The following is an 18,113-nucleotide window of genomic DNA, read 5'->3' as shown; positions in this document are numbered from 1 at the left end:
TACTCAGAAACCAAATGCACACTTACTCTGAGATCTGGCCTGTTCTATTCATTTATTATATCTGCTCTTGTTTCTTCAGGCATTTGAAATAGACATCTTCAGGATCATTGGTTATCTAGTACCAAGCGGCATGGTTATTTTTACTGTGTCCTTAATCCCCCTGCTATAGTTACAGTAATGTGTACTATAATAATCTATTAGTTTTACTTCTATAGAACATAATCATTACAGCCTTTTCAGATGAGTGGCTACCACACCAAAACCAACTCTCTCCTGTTCTTTTATCTGAACGATAGCTTTCAGTACCTTAGTTTCAGCCACTACAGCTCCATGGATAGACAAATGAACTAGTGAATTGTAAATACTTGAGAGAACAGATGTCTACATAACTAGGTCTTATCCTCAGGAAGCTAATAATCTGGAAAGGAATATATGACATTAGGCATAAACATGTCAGTAATATATAATTTGCAACATTTTATCTTATTCATTTAGCAATCAGATTTACTTTCTAATACCTATTTTTATAAATTTACGAATTTATATGTTTTATATAATTTTTACTGTTATTTTTTTTTTGGAAACATTGACCAAGTTGTGATGAAGTTTAAATGAAAAAATTGATTTTTGAATAATTGTCTTTGGCTTTTTTCTCAAGAAGCTGTATTTGCTGAAATTTATAGTTTATGAACAAACTTCAAAATCCTGGTATGTGTGGCTAAACTTTGCAATCTTTTTTTTCTTTGGTGGCTTTTATTTTTACTATTTTTTAAAAATTATTTATTTATTTGAGAGAGACACACAGTGAAAGAGAGATCATGAGTGGGGATACGGAGCTCGATCCCAGGACCTGAGCAGAAGGCAGATGCTTAACCAACTGAGCCACCCAGGTGCCCCCTCTTAGAATTTTGTCCAATGATACAAGCAACAGGATGGAGAAGGGTAGAGTGTAGGAAATAGGGACTATGGAGAAGCAGTTTTTACCATCTATCATCCTTCAAAGTTAGAATATTTTTATATCACAGTTAAAAGTTATGGGTGAGCTAGCTGATAACAACAGCAATATATGGTGAGGGTAGCAAGACAGAAAAATCCTATACAGTTGTCATACTACTACTCTCCCTGGGGCATTTGAAAATCTAGAGAATTTAGTAGTGTCTGCATTCAGCAAGGAAGCTGATCTTTGTCATTCTCTGCTCACAATGAAATCATTTTTAGACCCTCATTAAAACTACATATTTTCTTTATTTCTCAGTCCTAGCTCTGGTTACCCTATGATCTCTATAGATTAACTAGGTAGCCCATATTCTGAGATGCCTTCCTTGGTAACTCTCCCTCCTTCCCTAATAATCCTGTGCAACCCCGATCCTATTTCCTGCCTTATAGTATAATTATGTCTTTAAGTGACAGTCTTACCCACCATAGTAATTGTTATTTGAGATCATGGATTATGGCTCTCATTTTTGTATTTTTAGCATGTGGTGGAGTACCCTGTCCATAGTTGGTGCTCAGTAAATACTAAGTGAAGAGTAAATAAATGAATTGTTACCCAAAGCTGTACAAGAGCTAAGAGAACCACTTTAACCATGAGGAGGCATTAGTAAACTTTGATAATACTGGCAAAAACACACTAAGAGATTTGAAACACTGAATTTATTGGTAGCGGGCCTAAGGGAGGGGTCTTCAAAGGTAAAAGATTTATACAGAACAATGGGAAACTAAGGAGTTTACAACCCAACACATGTTGAAATTGGAAGAAATATTGGGTACCCACTAGACCCAGATGTTAATTTTTTCCCTATCTTGTTTCCAGCAGTATGTGCATATCATTAACTCATCTCAAACATAACAAACTATGTTTTTCTAGAAGCATATCTTCTTAGGTTCCTATTAAGCTGGTTTTGTCAGGTACCAGGAAATAAGGGTGCTCCCTCTGGTTGTAATAGCCTTGCTGCTCAGTAAGGAAGATACAGTTGGCTACTCATACCTCCCTTGGAGACCAATTCCATAACTGCAACAGATGGTTTGCCAGACAGCCTTAATTTTCAGTAGAATAACTTTGATTTGTACAGGGGCCAGTTCTTCACATTCATTTCAATGGTTTAACGGGATAAACTTGTAATGATTCCTCCTGAAGAAACTTCAAGGTGTTCTTAATATCATTCTACCACTCCCATTATGACTACTTCTTCAGAGATTTGACTTCTGAAGAACATTGAAAATTCAGATGCACTAAGAAACTGAATCCTTTCCCCATTTCTCTACCCACCCCTGCATCATCAGCTCCTAAACATCAAATAAGCCAATACTGGGTTCTCTTTTTCTTTCCCTTCTTTCCAGATGTGTAGGCCTGGTCAGTACAAGACTATAATTACAAGTGGCTACTGCAAAAAAAAAAAAAAAAAAAGTGGCTATCGCAAACTATCCAAAGTATACTTCAAGTTAAATGCTTGACTGAATACAGTCTGTTGAAAAAGCTTAGGATCAGAAAGTGTCAAATAGAATTCTTCACCTTCCCCCCAGATCTCACAGGACTCATACCATTAGTGATAGATTTTCTTACATCTCTTTGTGCTAATAAGCCTAAGTCTGAACTACTCTTCATCCATTCAATTGAGAAAAATAAATTATTAAGCATTTATTTTGCTTGGCATAATAGCTTTAATCAAACAACAACAACAAAAAGAATGATGTTCTGCAAAATAAGAGCTTTAATATAAAGAGAGTTTACGAATTAATAATAATAAAGTCACCTCTTCAGAAATGAGATGGGCAAGGGAGAAAAAAAGCACTTCTACTTAAGTAGCTGAAAAACAAATGAAAAAAGGACAATGTCCATAAACAAAATTTTGAATTAAAATAAAACATCATTTTCACTGTTAAAACTATAAAGATTTTTTTTTTATTATTATAATAAGAAGCATACAAAGAAATAGACATTCATATGGTGATGGTAAGCCTGATAGCTTTTCTGGAAAGAAATTTGGTAGTATGCAAAAAAAGCCTTAACAGATTTTATACATTTATCCTAATTATTCTACTTCTTGAAACTCTAAAGAAACAATCAGATTACCCAGGGGTTTTTGTGCCAGAATTTTTCTACCTTGATGATGGGCTTGGGTAATCTAAATGTCCCACAATAAAGAATTGGTAGTATCGGTAGTATCAAATATACTAAATGATTCAAGAACTACCAAGTTTTGAATAATAAGTTTTTTTAATTGGCATGTGACATGCTCACAACATATTAAGTAGAAAAGAAGTAGGTGGCAAACTGTTTAAAATACAATTACCATTTTACTTTTAAAATGTACATAAATACATAGCAAAATAAAAGTATGCACATTGAAAAGGTATTAGTAACTCTCTGTGAAAGGTAGTGTTGTCAGTGACTTATCTTCCTATTTGTTTTTTAAACTTTTTCTACACATGTTAAGTGTGGCCCATCAGATGAAATCTAAGGCTTAATATTGGGAGGCATAAAGTTCCTACAGCCTGCTAAATACAAACTCAGTTTTAGTATCTCCTAAGATAATTCTTCAAAAAGCTCCAATTCAACCCAATCTCATAGCATTTTATGCTGTAAGTATCAATTAAGATGTTTCCACATGGGATGTGAAGAATCAGAGAAAGAATAGTTATCACAACAAGAATCTAATACCAGTAAAGTCACTTCTACCAAATTTAATTTTAACAGTAGGCCCACATTACAGAGCAAAGGTTCAAGTCATTTAGTATTACTGAGAGGATTAGCTCATTGAAAATATGAAAAACAATTATAAATTAAAACCAACTAATTCAGTCTGGTTTTGAAATGTCAGCAGATACAGGTTCTCTAAAATTAAGCAGGTTCAACTGTTTGTACCTGATTCTGCTTAACTTTACTAAACATGTATCATTATTGTAAGAGAATCACTAGTGTAGTTCATTCCTGTTGTTCTTTGGTTTTCTGCTAGTGACCATAAAATTGGATTAACCTTCGAGGACAGCATGGCAAAGAAAGGACAGAAGGCCCTATGCTCCCTTTTCAGTTCTAGGGGTCTGTGATTGTTTATTCTTAAAACATATCCACTAAATTTATATTTTAATTATAAATCACTCGTCTGTGAACTAGGACTTTAAAGATCTTGAAGCATAAATCTTTTTAATCTGCAATAAATTAGACTCTCTACATTTGTTAATAATTCAGCCAAACTAAATAATGGTAAATTAGTCATTTTGTGTGTCAGATACAACACACACGCATACACAGAATGATTATTTGTTCTCAAAGGATTTTGTTATAATCTCAATTCACTTGTCATGTAACACTGGAACAAAATGGTTACACTAATTACCCAAAATCAAGTTTCACTTCTCAATGTATAAGTGTTCCATTTTATTCTATAAATTCTTAGCTGTCACGGAGTCAGAAAATTATTACTGTCATCAATAGGAAGACTGTTTTAGTGGTGCAGATGGCTGTCCTTTTATAGGCCAACTTAATGACTTGTTCTTATCTAATCTGTCATCTGTTATTTAGTTGTCATTATGAACTTTTTGGGTTTCATATCAATCAATTCTTCATGTTTACTAAACAGATGGCTTTATTTAAAAAAAAAAAAAAAAAAAAAAAAGGAAAGCAAGAAAATAACATTAAGTGGTTTCAAAAAAACTCCAAAGGCTACATACACTTTTTAGTGTATCTAAATGAAATTAAAAAACTGTTATTAAAAAAAGTAAATTTGAAAGCAAACTGAAATAGATCTTAAAACTCAATGGACATGCAAAGAAACAATCAGGAACAGCAATACACAAGTAGAATTACTTGAAAATAGGGTAAGTTTTTCTTCCAATTTTTAATACAAAATGTTTTAAAAATCTATCCTGACAAATAGGGATGACAAGTGTCAACAGATATAAATCACTGATTCAGAGGCTCTTATGTTGTAATTCACAGGTATACATCCTTTGTTGTAATCTTTTTTAGAAGGCAGATAATCATGTACTTTCACTGAGTGAAAATCACCCCTTGTCTTCGTCATCCTGAAGGTATCTTTGTTTAATCACTGAGTTATTATCAAACTGATGCTTCAATTCAAGAAACAAAATGGTAAATTTAAATGACTTACATCAATAAGATTAAAGTTCAGGAAACATAGGGCACTGCATCATAGAAAAGCACTGTTGGTTCCCACTGTACTAGAGAAAGTAAAAGTGAAAAATTTTAACTGGTATAAGAAAGTCAAAGTGAAATTTCATTTATGATAGTGTATTTAAGATTGAATGTATGGTTCTTTAGGAGGGATATTGATCAACAAACTTGAAGTTTGCTTCTTCAGTCCCTAATAATGCTATAAAGGTTACAGACCAGAGCTTTCTGAAATATGTACAAAAATTTTCAAGAAACAGCTTCCCAGTGTCACATCAACCACATGTTCTATTGTCGAATGAATTGAGTTCAACTGTAGTTTTACTTGCCCAACTTCAATTCTCCTTAGGAGTACAAAATTGACAATGAGGAAGATTGTGAAGAGTCCATTCTTACAGTCCTTCAGAAAAACTAGAACTATAGATGGCAAGACCATTTTTTAAAAAGCACTAATATGTCTCAGTTTATTTCCTAATGCGACAATCATAATAAAATACAAAGCTAGTGTAGATAGCCATCATGCCATCCCAAGATATTCAGAGATTTTGACGGGATTAAACACATATACACACACCCCAAATGAAAATTTAATACCAGATACTTGATTTGAGACTCACAAAAATTTTCTATCTCCTCTTATGAAACAGAAAATCAAAAGGGATGGGATGCCTGGGTGGCTCAGCGGTTGAGCGTCTGCCTTTGGCTCAGGGTGTGATCCTAGGGTCCTGGGATCGAGTCCCACATCAGGTTCCCTGCATGGAGCCTGCTTTTCCCTCTGCCTATGTCTCTGCCTCTTTCTATGTGTCTCTCATGAATAAATAAATAAAATCTTAAAAAATAAAATAAAATCAAAAGTGTCTATTGAATATCAGAAAGCTAGAGACTTTAAATCAAAAGACAGATTTAAATCCTCCAAACATCTTTCCTACAACTTGGAAAGAGAATTTGTACCTCAAAGACTTCTCTTAGGTTTTCAGCTCAAATCCTTAAGGCAGAAAACACACGTTTGACATCAACTGTGTGCCTGGAACTGAGCCAGATGCTCTACATGTATGAATTAGATTCCAAACAGCTAGTGAATGGGGTCCAAATTCAGCAAAGGAAGCTTTTAAAGAAAGCAGTAAGTTGAAAAGCCATATTGTCAAGGAAAGTCATAGAACACAGTCAAGCTCTGGCTGAAGTTGTTTTTCTTATCTTCAAGTCTACCAGTCCATGTTAGGTTTTGACTGCCCAAAATACTTTACAGGCATTCTCAAGTTATCAAAAAACTTGGGACTGCTTCAAATGATCAGGTCTCCTGCAGGCAAACAACAGCCAAGATCACTTTTAATGGGTTCCAACACATAAATAGCCATTTGTCAACAGAGCTGTACACACTATTTAAGGATCAGTTGGCATAAGCCTTCATTCAAAGTCAGAAAGTTCAGCACAAGATAATGTTCTGTGGATGTTATACTTAGGCATATTATCCTCAGCAGTGTATATTTTCATACTAATTACATATTTAATATATTTCAAAAGCTTTGAACTATGGTCTGTTGGTGCTTTTCACAGAAGCAAATCAAACTGCCACCATAGTCCTTGGGTAAAACTATTCTTTGTTTTGAGAATGCTTTTAGTATTCCGTGTCACTGACTCAGTGGCTCAGATGTAAGAACTGGCCTTCTTCCACTAGATGAGTGGCTCTCAAAGTGTGGCCCAGGAACAGCAGCGTCAGTGACACTGAGGAACATGTTAGAAATAGGTCCCCAACCCAGACCTGAATCAAAAACTCTGGAGGTAGGGTGTAGCAATTTATGTTTATCGACATGCTTTGAACCACTGAAGTTTTGAGAGCCACCGCACTATAACCTTCTTAAGGACAAAGAGTCATTCAACTTAGTGTCCTTCACTGCACCAAATAGCATCCTTGACATGATACCCATTCTTTTAAGGTATATATGTATGTATGTATGTATGTATTGAGAGAGATTGAGTATGTGAGCAGTGGAGTGGGTGAAAGGGAGGGGAAGAGAGAAAATCCCAAGCAGACTCCATGCTCTGATTTGGGGCTCAATCTCATGACCCTGAGCCAAAACCAAGAGTCAGATGCTCAACTGAGTCACCCAATGCCCAATGACAACCATTTAATAAATGTTTGTGATTCCAGTTAAATCGAGATGCACTCAAGACAAAACTCATTTTGGGTTATAACCTAAACATGGGCCTCCTTTCCAGCTCCTATTTTGAGGTCTTAACCCCAGAGATGTATTTTGCCAAGGAATTTCCATTCCTTAACTAGGTATTGCTGCCTACTATTAATTTGCCATTAATTGAAACCACAGATAGACCATAATCAGAACAAAAAGAGGTGGGGAAAACTACTTTATTCCTTCTGCTCATTTGGTACAAAGATCCTAGGTGTTACCTATACCCTTGAGAAGTAAATCATGTTAAATTCAAATAATTGAGCAAATATTAGCACAATATTTAGGGGGGAAAGTAATATAGCATTCTAATAAACAGCTTTATATTAGGGAGAGTACACATTAAAAACAAAAGCCAATTAACACTGGTAAGTAAATTGAGGAAGGATAATAATATAAGCACAACATGACAGGTGTTACACCGCCTATTGCTCATTTACTACTCTACCAGTCCCATGGCACAGCAATCAGGAACATAGGCTCTTGAGTCAGATTAATTGAGTTATGTCTGTCTCAAGTCCTTACTAGTAAGTACTTGGGGAAATTCATCATCTCCTTTGTGTCTGAGTGTCCTCATCTATAAAATGGAATAACAACAACTAATTCATAGAATTGATGAAAGATTTAAATAGTGCAATGTGTGTTGTAAGTGCTGAACAATCTTTTATTGTATATCTGACTTCTGCAACCCCTTACAAATACTATCAGCCACTACATTTAAGGCGTTTGTAGTCTATTTGTCCAAGTTATAGGACATAAGAGGTCATTAAGTCAGGGGTAGAACACTGTCAGTGCTTACTCAGCATTGGGGATGTAATAGATGTCGAATAAGCACAATCCAAATTAGATTGTACCACAGTGCCAAGAACCCTCCCCCCAAGAGTCATAGTTGAGATTTATAGAGCAGAGACTTTGCCAATTCACAGAACCAAGTAGACTTGCTTTACTTCATGATACAAAAACTAAGAAAATTTCCCAAATACATGATTGCTTTAAATATTAAATTATCTTTTCCAATGACTCCCAGTGATCCTTCCTTCTGATATTCAAGTCCTCGTGTAATTCCCACCCTCTGATTATGGCCTAGACCTAGTAACTCACTTCTAAAGAAAGAAGAATGATGATGCATTACTTCCAAAATAAGTTGTCATACTGCATGTAGCCCTAGGTAGATGTTTCTGACAAGGAATTGATGGGTCCAGTCAGCAAGGGCCTAAGGTAAGGTTTTACAGGATGCAACTACCTTGTTTGGATACTGTTTGGTATACTGATGAAAATACACCAGCTGTGAAAGACATTTCAGGGTCAATTCAAGAGATATAAATGTTAACTAGGATCATATAAAATCACAATTAATGAAACAGAAAGGTAGAGACTATTGACTAGGGGGAAAAAAAGGTAGGTTCAGAATAGCATGCTCATTATGATTATGATCTCATTTTGTTAAAAATAAAAACCCAAAACCAAAACCACATTCATTTGCGTGTACACATGCACATGGAAACCATACCGCCCACCTTATCACCCAGCAATTCCATTTCTAAGTGTGCATGTGTGTACCCATATACATTTCCAAAGAAAAATGAGTTCCTAAGTCTACCAAAAGCCATTTTCAAGAATGTTCATAGCAATTTTATTCACTGTAGACAAAACAGGAATTACCCTGAATCTTCATCAATAGGAGAATGGATAAATTATAAATAAATTATGTACATTCTAATAATGGAATACCATGCAGCAATTAAAAGGCCAAATTATTGACAAATTCAACAAGGGTGAATTTCAAAAGTATAATGTTGTGGGGGGAAAAGCCAGATATAGAAGAATACATGCTGCACAGTATTTTTTACAGGAAGTTCAAGAACTGGTAAAATCTAATGTATGATGTGATAAGAGTCTGAACAGCTATAACTATGAGCAGCTGAATATAGACTGAAGAGGTATGAGGAAAACTGGGGTGAGGATAACCTGGAGCTTCATTTAGATGTGGTTAAGCTATCGATATACGCAAAACTTATCAAGTTGTACATTTAATATTTGTGCATTTGATATTGAACTTTAATGAATTATTCTTCAATGTTTTCTTAAATTTTAAAGAGAAAAAAATCCAGAAGGATTACATCCAAAGTGTTAAAAGTAGCAATTTCTGGGTGGCAGTAATATGATGTTTTGATTCTTTTTGTGTTGCTTATCTATATGTTCTAATTTTCTACAATACATAAGTATTATTTCTATAATAAAAGGTTATATTTAAACTGAAAAAAAAAAAGATTTTCCCAATTCAGTGACAACCTCACCTGTTTTCAACCATAACAACCCATTCATATCACTTGTCTTTAACCAAGCAGGCAGAAGAAAAGCTTCTAGTTTTTATCACTAGTGACTTATCTTTTTCTTGAAATATTATGAAATTTCAGAGTTCTCCAGACAAATTCAGTTCCATGGAGCCAACTGTTGCTATCCCCCAGGTGCAGTAGCAACATACACACAGGTCACAAGGTAATGGAATTTTTTTATATATTGGGTTAGGGGCTGGCTTTCTACTGCACACCAATACATGCCAAGAATGATGGAAAGTACAGAATAGAAAATTAAAAAAAAAAAAGGCGGGGGGAAGGCAGGCAGGCAGGCAATACAGAATGTAACATAGATCTTTTAAGACAATTAAGGAGAGCAGGATAAAAGGCAGTAATACAAACACTAGGACATTCAAGGCTGTTTCACTCTGAGGAAATGGCAGATCCCTGCTTGGACAAACAATACAAACAGGAAACTTTCAAAGTTTTCCATTACTAGCATCCACCACTTCAATTATATTTGGATATTGAGCTTTTAGAGTTTATACTACATTTTGCAGCCGAACTATTCATGACTACTCTTTAGCATATTAAATAAGTCAAAATACTCAACAGTGGAAGAGTGTAAGGACTGGGTAGGGGTGAGGCAAGATGCAGTCATAGAAGAGCTTCTTGAGAAAGTAGGACTTGGATGGGCCCACAGGAGACAAATAGAATTTCACAAGGTCGAAAGGAAAAGGGGAAAGTAATCCCCCTTGGGGATTAATGGCTGTTAATGGCTACAATAACAACCAGAGTTTTAGATACTGAACGTGAATGGGCAAGTGATCAATTTGGTCTAAAAGGCTACTGTGGTAGAAGAGAAAAAGCCAGGTCTGTTTAGCGTGGAAGTCCCAAGTTTTAATTCTGTTTCTTTGCATCATTTGGCTTAGACATACAACCTCAGTGAGATTTATTTTGAACAGCCACATAATGAGCGCAGAAACACTCATCATATGAAATAGGTAAAGGATAACAGCAATTTCTAGTGGGTATGCAAACTCATTCTGTCTTCCCTTAGAACAATATGTCTGTCATTTTCTTCAAAATCAGCATGGCCAAAGCCAAATTCATAACTTTTTCTTATAAGCTTCCCTTCTCAAGCACCTGTCTTATCAATAAGGCCACTTCATTTCAACTGACTCAAGTTTAGAATGTATGACTGACCACTGCCCCAGCTCTTTCCTTCGAAATGAGTGTCCAGTCAAATTATACCCCCCAAAACTATTCATTTCCATTTCGGTATCTCTATTTTGTCAGCCAAAATCCAAATCTAAGCCTCAATGATTGCAAAGACCTTCCAGCTAACCCTCTTGATTATTAGTTTTCCTCCCACCAATTCATCCTACATTGCACTGCCTACTGCCTGGGTGATTGGGGTTTTTTTGGAATACAGACATAATGCATCCTCCAATAGCCCCTTGTTTCTTTTGACTCAGTTATTTATTCATTTATTCACTAAATAAACACTGAATACCCATCAAACACTAAGTAGTGTGCTATGTACCAGAAATGAAAATAAATGAATAAATTATGCACTTAAGAGTCCACCCATAGGATGAAGAGGATAAAAAGCTCATAGACATGATGCCATATCTGGCAGCACCTCCACAGAGATAAAAAGTATTTGTGAAGCAACAAAGAGGAGAAAGGCACTCTTTACCTTTTTAAAGGTAGAAACCAAAAAAACAAACCCTGTATTTCATTCATAAAAGACACTCCTCTGAGGAGGTGAAATGGCATCACGGGGGCAGTGTGTGTCATTAATTACCCAGGATGCAAAGACATCTGATGAAGCAACTGAAACAAAAAACCAGGTTCTTCACAGAAGATGCAGTAGCAACGGTAAAGAGCTCCCCTAGACAGCTCTCAACTGGATCTGCTCTTAAAGTTGAAAGGTAGAGAGATTTGAAGATCAAATAAGACATCGGAAGCAACACAGTATTACAGACACTGACGCTCCCCGGGGGGGAAGAAAAACAAACAGAGGGCGAGAGTTTGAAGCCTCAGTGACAGTGAACACAGAACTTAACTACTTTATGGGATGCCTGGGTGGCTCAGTGGTTGAGCATCTGCCTTCCACCCCAGGGTGTGATCCTGGAGTCCCAGGATCGAGTCCCACATCAGGCTCCTTGCAGGGACCCTGCTTCTCCCTCTGCCTATGTCTGCCTCTCTCTCTCTCTGCCTCTCATGAATAAATAAATAAAATCTTTAAAAAAAAGTCTTTAAAAAAAAAAGAATTTAACTACTTTTCAAAGAACTATTCTTCTCATAACCTCTTCTGACCTTCATAAAGAACAGCAGAAGGAGAACAATGAGGTTTAATGTTAACCTCATACCAAATCTCACATGGACCCAACCATGGGAAAATAAAATCCTGAGGCCTATTTTATTCTATTCTAAAAGCAAGGGACACAGGTCCACCGAAGACCTGCAGCATCATGCAGCAGCATTCAACCAGCTTGTTGGCAAGTGTCCTAACACAGGTGCCCCGAGTCAGGGATTGAAATAGAGATCTACTATTCCAAAGCTCAACACATGTCAGATACAAAAGCTTTTCTGTATGGGGGGTGGTGGTGGTGGTGGTGGTGGTGGTGGTGGTAAACTATTGTCTTTTAATTTCACTTTCAGAACAAATTAATCTATCTTACCATACTCGGTGTGCATGTGTGTGTTTCTATTACTAATGATCCTACCAGATGTGTACTGTGCGCTCACCAGATAAAAACAGGGCCTTCCTTACCTGTGTTACCTCATCACCTGCGGTGCCTGGCATTTAAGTGTTCAATTAATCATGGCAGAGTAATGACACGTATATCCTACACAGACATATTGTCATTGCACAGCTAAATGAGGCTGAACACCTTACCTACTCAATAACACATCCAGTTTTGTTAACTCTTCTGAGACTCAGTTTCTTCATCAATAAAATGTGGATCATGGTGCTTTCTCCACAAGGTAATAATGAGGTATAGACAGGATAAGTTAGACAAAAATCTTAATGAGCCTTTAACAAAGGGCCATAAAATTCCGATCAAGAGCAAAAACAAAACAAACAACCCATTTTCAAGAAATCAGAAGTTACACAACAGTGACTATAAATACACAGAACCTCGGGAGGCTCCCCTAGCCTCACAGAAAGCTCCTTCAACTTCTTTGGGTTGGGTAAATCTAGGAATTTTAAGGAAAAGATACTGTTTTGTCAAAATGTAGATGACGGTTAGGAAAGCAAGGTGGGTGCCAGGCAGAAGTCTTCAGGGAGAGTGATGCAAAAGAAATGGATGGGAAATCCTTGGCAAGAATTTCCTGCCAAGACAAAAGGCTATTTTTTTCCTCTAAAATAATGGTATCCCTTTCCAAACCAGCAACCCCACCATGATCCTTAGGATCCTTACCACCGCTTTTTCTCCATCAATCTGGCCCCCTTGAATTGTTCACCCAAAGTGATACGTGTCTATATGTGTATGTAAGTAAAGCTTTAAGGAAAATTTATATAATTTTGTGTTCTTGCTTATGAATCTACACAGCAACATGGAAAACTATTTAACATTTAAAAACAAATCTAAGGGCAGCCCGGGTGGCTCAGAGGTTTAATGCTGCCTTCAGCCCAGGGCCTGATCCTGGAGTCCCGGGATCGAGTCCCACATCGGGCTCCCTGCATGGAGCCTGCTTCTCCCTCTGCCTGTGTCTCTGCCCCTCTCTCTCTCTCTCTCTCTCTCTCTCTGTCTCTCATGAATAAATAAAATATTTTTTAAAAATCTAATTATGCTACTATTCTGCTTATATATATGGTAATGAGTAAAAGTTATTAAACATTATATACCTGGCACTTTTTTTTATGTGCTTTATATGGGTCTCGTTTATTTCCTACAATTTCCTACATAATATATTTTTCTTAGGCTCATAAGTAAACTTGAAGACCTAAAAGGGTTAAGTAGTCTTTCCAAGGTTTTACAGCTAGAAAGTAAGTGGCAATTGGGATTTGATCCCACTGGGCTTTAATAGGTCACTAAAAAGCCCCCAGCTTAGTTAGCCTCTGTCCCCTTCACACCCCCTCCTGCCCAGTCCCATCCTCACACCATTCTCCATCCTGCTCTGTGGCCCTGGAGGCTGATCTCCATGGACACAACCAAAGTTTCCCTGACCCTTTTGGCTTCAGGTTGAGTTTGGAATCTCCTTCAACTTATGTTGGGTGACTCCAGAAATTGAAAGGTAAAAATACTGTTTCATCCAAATGTAGATGTTGGTTAGAGAAGCAAGATGGGTGACAGATTCAAGTCTTCAAGCAAAGCAATGCACAGGAAACAGGTAGGAAACCCAGATTCCACTTGTCAAAGAAAAAAAGGTGATTTTCCCAGAAAGAGTGCAGGCATGAAATGGGAAGGGAAGGAAGGAGGTCAGGATGCTGATTGCTCCGGTTCCTCCCTGCCAGGTCACCTATACCCAGATTCCTCAAAGGAACATCACACCCTCTCTAGACCTCTCTCCTTTGTGGTTCCAACAGCAGCTGCTTCTCCTCTTTTAGGTCAAGGGACAATAACAGCTGTACTATTACTAATTTCTGTTCCTATATTTTCTTTGGTTCCCTTCCATTCAGCTCACAACCTGATGTAGAGTCCCACTATAAATAAACTCTTTGACTCTATCTGATTTGAAAATACCATCTGTTTCCTGTTGGGTCTGGGGCTAATATAGCCTTCCAAATAATGCTTTGGTCAAAGAGCACCATAATGCCTCTGTGCTTTAAACCACCCATGCTCTTCTACAACTCTATGCTGTACACTCTGTGCTGCTACTAAGTGGAAGGCTTTCCCAATATTTGTGCCAGGGAATTCCTACTTCTCCTTAATAACTTATCATAACAGCTCTTTTGATCCCACCATTGGCATAATTAAGGCTTCTTCTATCATACTCTATTGGCATTTACAACTTCGAGAACACATCATATTGTATACATATGAGGAACAGGCAAGCTTCAACATCTACCACCAGGTACCTTAGGTAAAAACATGAGCACTGAATGTTTGAATGACTCTAGTACTTTGCTACATACTTTCTTTATTCAGTTCCTCCCAAGAAATCCATCAGACTACTGGCATTTCATTTAACAACATGGAGGACCACGCATCTTTAACCAAAGCATGAAATACTGAGAGCTCTGAAACTGGAATCACTCTTAGAAACTAAAAACCAACATAAAGCTTTATTTAAAAGCATATGGGGCAGCCCGGGTGGCTCAGTGGTTTAGAGCCGCCTTCGGCCCAGGGCATGATCCTGGAGACCCAGGATAGGGTCCCACATCGGGCTCCCTGCATGGGCCTGCTTCTCCCTCTGCCTGTGTCTCTGCCTCTCTCTCTCTCTCGCTCTCTCTCTCTCTCTGTGTGTGTGTCTCATGAATAAATAAATAAAATCTTAAAAAAAAAAAAGCATATGAGGGAAGAAGATTTCCTTTGAATCTCAGCTTGCCAGTAACATGTTTTCTTTAATAACTTTATTTACTGAAAAAGTCCATGTTAAACTTTTGAAAAATAAAGGTATTTTTCAGTAGTTCAGTATATAGTGACTGAGTTTTAAATTCTAATACAATTCACTTTTCAAAATTAGATCCTCAAACTACGCTTATATAATACATTGAAATAATAACTGATTTAAATTCACCTAAATAGCCTAGTGACTCATTAAAACAACTTTCTTTCTTGCTAATAATATAGTTCTCTCACACATAATTCATTTTTCATCTAGTTATTTCCAAAGAAGGCTGCATTACTATCACAGACCCCCTTTTGTTCTGAGAACTTAGGTCATCTCTTGCAGAGCAAGATGTCTCACACTTACGTGTAGACTTTCAAAGATTTAACAACATTCTTCACTCTTAAGATCTATTCTTATGATATGGTTGCTCAGAAAGTTAACTCTTCATCAAGCATTTTTAAATGATTTGATTCTTTGGATGTTTAGTGTCTTGAACTCTCAATTGCTCTAACTACAGAACTTATTTCCTCTTCTTATGGAAATACGTAACAATAAAATAAACCTGATTAACAGCTTAGTCCATGCAGCATGCAACATTCATAGATACTAAATGCCTCTTTAAAGGGTACTTAGTATTTACAAGTCATTTCTCCTCCCTCTAATGACCAAAACACTGGTGTTCTAAATAAAACATATACAATGATAGGGCAACTACTTCCTTGCCAAAGAATGGCTATGGCTTTCCATTATTTATTTTCAGTTCTGAAAATGAATCAAGAAACGCTACAAATCATTTTTTATGTGTGTAGAGATGAAGTTTTGGAAAAGGAAGGGGTTGCCTTCAGTTAATATCCCATAGGCTGAATATTTTGCATGTGATGTCTCATTTTATCCTACAGACCCTGTGAGACAAGGTCAGAAAGGCTAACAAACTAGCTGAAGGCCACACAGTTAGCAAGCATCTGAGTCTCTGATGCCCAGTCTCAGGTTCTTGCCATTATATCATGCTGCCTACCCACATACGCTGAGGCTACACATAAGTGAAAATATCCACATGATAGATTGAACTTGCCATTCTTCTTTACCCTATTATGTTTGCTCTCTAAGGAGAGTGAGGGAGGAGGAGAGATTTTTGTGTTAGTTCATTATCGCTGATCCTCATCACCAAAGAACTATTCTGTAAAATGAACTCACTCTTTCCCCAACAATGCCACATACTAGTAGACCCTTGACTGGACCCCTTAGTTTTCATTCTCAGAGGATCAGTGTTCTTAACGGTGTATCATCAATTCCTTTCAATTAAGTCAGGTCCTATTCCTGTCTGGATATTCAGCTCCCGGACAAATGGTTTCAATTATCCAGGGTCTATTTCTCAATCAGTAGCCAATTCCCTGGGATAAAATAGCTTACGTTCCTCAATGTCCCTCCAGAGTATTTTTTGAAAAGATTTAAAAGAATATTCCATTTCAGTGAATTGTCTAGGGAAAAAACTGTTTTCATTAGAGGGAAATTTTGTTAGGTCTGCTTTCTAAAGACACTGGAAATTCTAAGCAAACTCTTATGTTAAAAATCCATGAGAAGTAAAAAAAAAAAAAAATCTAAATGAATCGGAAAATATATAAACCCTGGTAGATTACATTTTAGACCAAAACACATTTGATGAATTTGAAACAATTGATACATGTATTAACTTACCTTGATTTATTATGCAAAATAATAATCAGCAATTTGAATCAATTATATCACTGTTTATTGTTGGTAAAAAGAAATTAATCTTCCTAAATAATTGAAGTACACAGATTTTATAATGAATGAATTTTGACAAATGTTGATGCACATGAAACCAAGACCCTAATCAAGTTACAGAACATTTCCATTACCCTATAAAGCTCTCCAGTGCTGCCTTCCAGCCAAGCCCCATTATTTCTACAAGGAACTATTTGTCTGATTTATAAAGTCATAGATAAGTTTTACCTGAAAATAAAACAAATGTGATCATATAATACATACTCTTTTGTGCCTGACTTCTTTCAGCAATTTAAGATTCATCCATGCTTTTGCATTTATCAGTAAATTTTTTATGGCTGAATAGAATTCCACTGTACAAATGAATAAACAACAATTTGTTTATTTATTCACTGGAAAGACTTTTTATTTTTAAAGATTTTATTTATTTATTCATGAGAAACACACAGAGAGAGGCAGAGATGGTCAGAGGTAGAAGCAGGCTCCACGCAGGGAGCCCGATGCGAGACTTGATCCCAGGACCCGAGGATCACAACCTGAGCCAAAGGCAGACACTCAACTACTGAGCCACCCAGGCACCCCTGCAGGATTTCTGAGTTATTTCCAGTTTAGGGCTTTATTATAAACATTCATGTAAAAGTACTTTTTTGTGGAAATATATTTTCATTTTGCTTGGATACATACCAGGGAAATACAACACTGCTGGGTAATAAAGTATATTTAACTGTACCAGAAACTGAACTACTTTCCAAAGTGATTGCACCATTTTAAATTCCTATCGGAAACATGTAATAGTTTCAGTTATTCCACACATCCTTATTCCCCACAGACTTTTTAATTATGGCCATTCAAGTATAAGGAGGTATCTTATTGTTTTTTTTTTTCCATTTTCATGATAAATAATGATACTGAACAACTTTTAATAATATTGATTATAAATAAAAATATATACATTTATATGTATAGATGCTGGTAATGACTATTCAAATCTTTTGCCTTTAACATAAATTTGATTGTTATTGAAGTACAGGAGTTTGTTGTTTTTTAAAATATATATATATATTTTTTTTTCTGGATACATGTTCATTGTTCTATGTATGTAGAAGCATCTTCTTTCAGAGAGCAGCTAGCCTTTTCATTTTAACTGAATTTTCTGATAAGCAGCTTTTCATTTTAATGAAGTCTAATTTTTCAACTTTTTAAAAAATGAGTAGTTTTATTCACTAAGAAATATAACCTAAA

The 18,113-nt window shown here is 36.3% G+C and overlaps 1 protein-coding gene and 1 long non-coding RNA gene across 19 annotated transcripts in view; one reads left to right on the top strand and one right to left on the bottom strand.

Moving 5' to 3' along the window:
- Positions 1–18,113, bottom strand: part of FHIT (fragile histidine triad diadenosine triphosphatase) — a 1,386,045-nt gene that overhangs the window by 602,706 nt on the left and 765,226 nt on the right. The window lies entirely within an intron of this gene.
- The window catches only part of LOC140610065 (uncharacterized), a 63,851-nt gene that overhangs the window by 23,255 nt on the left and 22,483 nt on the right, over positions 1–18,113 (top strand). For both annotated transcript variants that reach the window (XR_012011845.1, XR_012011844.1), the window contains exon 3: positions 9,735–9,816. This is a non-coding gene — a long non-coding RNA (uncharacterized lncRNA). The remainder of the gene's footprint in view (positions 1–9,734; positions 9,817–18,113) is intronic.

This window comes from Canis lupus, chromosome 19 (assembly GCF_048164855.1).
Source record: "Canis lupus baileyi chromosome 19, mCanLup2.hap1, whole genome shotgun sequence".
Classification (NCBI taxonomy): Eukaryota; Metazoa; Chordata; class Mammalia; order Carnivora; family Canidae; genus Canis; species Canis lupus.
Note: the sequence above shows the minus strand (reverse complement) of the source record. Positions and strands in the feature narration are given on the sequence as shown.